This window comes from Atractosteus spatula, chromosome 10 (genome assembly GCF_055471065.1).
Source record: "Atractosteus spatula isolate fAtrSpa1 chromosome 10, fAtrSpa1.hap1, whole genome shotgun sequence".
Lineage (NCBI taxonomy): Eukaryota > Metazoa > Chordata > Actinopteri > Semionotiformes > Lepisosteidae > Atractosteus > Atractosteus spatula.
In genome coordinates, this window is record NC_142715.1 from 19,857,575 (window position 1) to 19,862,754 (window position 5,180).

At 45.8% G+C, this 5,180-nt stretch overlaps 1 non-coding gene across 1 annotated transcript; it reads left to right on the forward strand.

Annotated features, from left to right (window-relative positions):
- Positions 1 to 4,502: 4,502 nt before the first annotated feature.
- On the forward strand, positions 4,503 to 4,574 carry trnaw-cca (transfer RNA tryptophan (anticodon CCA)). The gene has a single exon. It is a non-coding gene; the product is annotated as a tRNA-Trp (tRNA).
- The last annotated feature ends 606 nt before the right edge of the window (positions 4,575 to 5,180 follow it).

Consider the following 5,180-nt stretch of genomic DNA (forward strand, 5'->3'; position numbering starts at 1 on the left):
CGAGTCAATAGCTCTTCAAGCACAACAGCCACAGTGCTGCAACCAGGTGTTTTACACACCAGACAGCTCCCCTAACCTTATACAACCTCGCTTTGAGTTGTGGAACATTTCTTTCAAATCACTTGGGTTCATCAATCATTTGATCATTTCAGTATGGAATAAACCTATTACTTGTGAACTTGAACTTGAACTTTATTGCCATATGTAACCGGTACTGGTACAATGGAATTCTTACTTACAGAAAGTCTCTCGATTGTAAAACAAGTGTAAAAATCAAAACAAAGTGCAAACAGTGCATCAAGACAATGTACAAACAAACAAGAGACAATGTGCAAGTAAACATGTAGACAGTTTGAATGTAAACAATACGGACGTGTAAACAATGACTGGAGATGTGCAATAGATAAGAAATCATAAAGAGGTAGATGGTGTAGGTGTGGTCCGAAGGGGGTGGCTAAATGTGTTCGCCAGTCTCACTGCTTGTGGATAGAAGCTATTGAAGAATCTAGTGGTAAGTGTCCGTATGCTCTTATATCTCTTGCCTGAGGGCAGTGGGGTGAAGAGCTCATGCCCGGGGTGGTGACTGTCCTCTGTGATGGCCAGAGATTGTTCCTTGGAGATTACCATCTGCTGATGAGATATGATCACTATATTGACCATATACAATTTCTTGCACAAGGAATTCATATTTTGCATACACCGATCCCCCCGGAGTCCCAAGTGATTCTGGTTTTGGTAAGCTAAAGGACAATGAGCTTCACGATACCAGTATGAATAATGTTGTTCAGGTTGATTCTGTTGGTTCTGTCACGAATCTCCCTAACGCAGGCAAGCGCTCCCTCGAGCTCTCCCCATACCAAACGTGCACGTGTCAATCAGTCCTCTATTTAAACCCTCATCTGTCCCCCGGTCATTGCTCACGATTGAGATTCTCTCCCGGAGCTTACCTACTAACTACGCCTTTGCCTTACTATGACTTCTCCCCTGGACATCGACCCCGCTTTTCCGACTACCGCTTTAGCCACTCGATTTTGTACCTTCGCCTGTTTTACGCTTTCTCGGATCCTGACCCCAGCTTGTCTCTTCGTTTACGCCTCTGCCTTCTGAATCCACACCGACGCAACTTCTACGCCTTCCCGGACTCCGACCCCTGCCAGTCCCTCGACTACACCTTCACCTGTCGATTCTGTGTGACAGGTTCTGAGTGTCTTGGTTACATCCGTTTGTGTGTATAGATGAAAAAGCTATTGAAGAGCACCCCCACACCCCCCACCCATCTCGGTGGAAGTTGCCATGTTAAAAAAATCCTAAAAAGATAATTAAAGTTGCACACAACAAAGCATGACTGTGAAAGGTCAGGAGGCCTGCCTAGTGAGCACAACACTTGATTACAGTCAAAAAATCATTAAAAAATAAAGAAATGTTCCACAACTCAAAGCAAGGTTGTATGAGGTTAGGGGAGCTGTCTGGTGTGTAAAACACCTGGTTGCAGGACTGTGGCTGTTGTATTTGAAATGCTATTGAGCCATGAAGACGACCCACCTATCCCAGTGTATTACCTGTAGTATCTTCAAAAAATCATAAACAAATAAAGAAAGGTTCCACAACCCAAAACAAAGCTGGGAAAAGTCAGAGGACCTGCTTAGTGTGCAAAACACTTACGTGCAGCATTGTGGGTGCTGTGGTTTAAATGCTAATGGTTTCTGAACAGAATACCCCTATCCCAGTGCATTGTGCCATATTAAATAAAAGCACGAGAAAAAGAGAATCAGAACGCAAAGCTGTGTCAGTGTTCTGTGTAAAAAATCGGTTTGAACATCATGGGAGCTGTTTTTAATAAGCTGCTGAGTAAAGAATATATTAATCTTCCTGCTGTCAGTAGTATTGTCAATATAGTTGACCCTTACCTGAATGAAAACAGGGCGTAAAGGAAGGGTTTCAGAAATCAAACAAAGCTTTATTCCCGTGCTTACAGTCTGGGTAATTGGAGACAGGGCTGTTCTGCTTCTTATGGTCATATACGGGTTTTTCGCACAAAGCCGTATTGATCAGTATTTCTCGCGTTGTGAACGTCTGTACACAGCGGTCCCCCGGGTTCCAGTTAGTGCGTAATTAAGCATCAATGAAAAACCGGAGGTTTTAAAAAAGATAATTAGCTCACTGATAGTTTGATGTAAAGGCTGTGAAAATATCCACAAGTCGTGGTCTTTAAAATGCATTTGGTTTGAATGCGTTCTGTGCTTTCATTGCGAAGATATCGACAAAAGAATATTCGAGCTTGGTCAAAAAAATGTCATAAAAACTAATAGTAAATGCTGAGAAAGCATTCACAATATATTTTAAACACAAAGGAAGTATTCTCGCAACTCTAAGAGGTTTCGTGTAAACGCTACAAGCGTGCCAAAATTGTTTTCGAACTTAAAGCTTACTTTACCCCGGTGGAGGACGCTTGCTCAGCCAGCAGACTCAGCGCTTACTGAACGCAAATGGCTCAGAGCGGTGTGTCCAAGCGGCTGTAAAAGAGGAGAATTCTCCCGGCGCCGTAGCTTAGTTGCTTTAAGTACCTGTCTCGATAACTGGAGATCCTGGCTCCACATCCCATCTGTGCCTTTCTTCCTGTCTTTTTGTGCAGAAAGTACTGTAACGCTTACGGCCGTCAGGTACTGTGTAAGAGCCGGCGTACCAGAGCAGGTGACGTCACCGCCCTTCCCTATGATAGCAGGACTACAGCTACTGGGCTGGAAAGAGATCTCTCTTTAGCTCACGGGGTTGGGTCGCTGCAGAGAGACGCGGAAGTCCCGGGTTCAAGCCACCTATACTTTGGGCCGACCAGATGCGGCAAGGGCGCCCGCCTGAGCCCCCGTTGCGTTACATTGGTGTCAGAAGTGGGATGGGATAGCCCTTCGCCGGGGACGGCGATTTAAGCGGGGGAGAGTGTAACGCTTACGGCCGACAGGTACTGTGTAAGAGCCGGTGTACCAGAGCAGGTGACGTCACCGCCCTTCCCTGTGATAGCAGGACCACAGCTACTGGGCTGTGGAGAGATCTCTCTTTAGCTCACGGTGCTGGGTCGCTGCAGAGAGACGCGGAAGTCCCGGGTTCGAGCCTCCAGTCGGGATGGGGCCGACCTGATGCGGCAAGGGCGCCCGCCTGAGCCCCCGTTGCGTTACATTGGTGTCAGAAGCGGGGTGGGATAGCCCTTCGCCGGGGACGGCGATTTAAGCGGGGGAGAGTGTAACGCTTACGGCCGTCAGGTACTGTGTAAGAGCCGGCGTACCAGAGCAGGTGACGTCACCGCCCTTCCCTATGATAGCAGGACTACAGCTACTGGGCTGGAGAGAGATCTCTCTTTAGCTCACGGGGCTAGGTCGCTGCAGAGAAACGCGGAAGTCCCGGGTTCGAGCCCCGGACGGTGTGGGGCCGACCTGATGCGGCAAGGGCGCCCGCCTGAGCCCCCGTTGCGTTACAATATGTTGGGTCTCGGCTGATCGTCCTGTTGATCCAAAAGAAAATTTTAAAGTTGATACATTTTCGATTGTAATTTGCATCTAACTACAACGTCCCTGGAAAAGAGATTTTATTCGTTGCGTGCAATCGCTATCTTTTACTTTACGTATGGTAGTGGAAATAGTTTTAAAAATGTTTTCTAAAGAAGATTGTATTGCCAGGACCTGCCTTTAGCGCTCAGTAGCGATTACGCTGTTGATATAGATGGAGAAGAAATGTAAGATGAATTGATGATCTAAGCTAAAATATCCCTAACACGCCTCCTGTAACAGTGTTTGTATTCATAGCAAGTAATATTCTTTTTCAAACCCGAACGTTGCTTTTGCATTAAGTGTTATGTAACCATTAGCGGTTTCGGTAGCTTCTGAAGAGCGCACTTTTCCAAACTGAAGCCTAAAAGAACTTTCAAGATGTACCATGGCCCAGAATCTTGCATCGGGACAAGGATTAACATCAATTGAAAGTACTCCCAAATAAAAGACTTGACGGAAAAATTGAAAGAGTAGGCAAGTATTAAAAAAACACCATAACTTCTCGGCTTCCAATCTCTTTCCTGGTTCAGGCCATGTAAAATGACATGATCAGTGGAGTCATGCCGCGGTTGTGAGTTCAAGCCTCACCTGGAGCAGCCTGGTTTTCTGTCTTGACAGGTAAGCAGTGTTTTGTGTTATTTGCTAAATGGAGAGAGGATTCTGTGTTAATTGTGCTCCTCCTGGGAGAGGTCAAGATGAGAAGTTCACGAGGCTGGTGGTAAATATCCTGTCCAGGAATATCGGGGCTGTAGGGGGTCAGATCTATAGATGTAGTAAACACATCAGTGGAGACGGTGTGTCTGCTCTCTGTGAGAGAGCCGGACGGAAAGAATAATCTGTGTTCTGGGAAGAAGAGACCCTCGTTGGAAGAGCGGCGCTCCTCACAGGAGAGAATGAAATAGAAATCTTTTTCAGGGACGCTGATTGTTCTCTTTGGGGGAATTAAAAGAACTTGCGGCGAGTGACCTCGTGGCGCAACGGTAGCGCGTCTGACTCCAGATTAGAAGGTTGCGTGTTCAAATCACGTCGAGGTCAGCTGATGTGTTTGCAGGTGCTGCTGGTGCCGATCCCGGAAATTACACCATGCAGTCGGGTTTTATCTGTACACCACATAGGTAATCTGAACGAAAAAGCAAAACACCCAGTCAGGAGCTTATGCAGCGAATCATCTCAAACACAACAAGAGAAAAAGCACACTGCACATCCGCGAAACATCACGTCCGGCTTTAGAGACAGTAACATCAGAGAATGGAAGTTCCTGACCTCCTTTTTGTTACAGTTCCAAGCAAACCTATAAGTTAGGGAGTGTTTGGTCACTTTTGTATGAAAAAGTTTCTGAAGCCTGTAATTATAATTTGCCCTTTTTTAATTGTGGTAGAAATCCACTCCCATGTACCAAGACCTACAATATATTCATGTTTGTTTAAATGACTAACGCTATTGGACATTAGCTGGTGTTTTTTGTAACGATTTGCTATTTCATGCAGGAAAGAAAGGAAACCAGACCCAACGTTTGCTTTCAGGTGCGGTCTATTTACATAAGGGACATCTATTTCTGAGGAGCCTGATTTAAATCACACAACCCCGGTAGAAGTCGAATCGACAATCTTATAAACCGAAATCAGATGCGTTATCCATTAA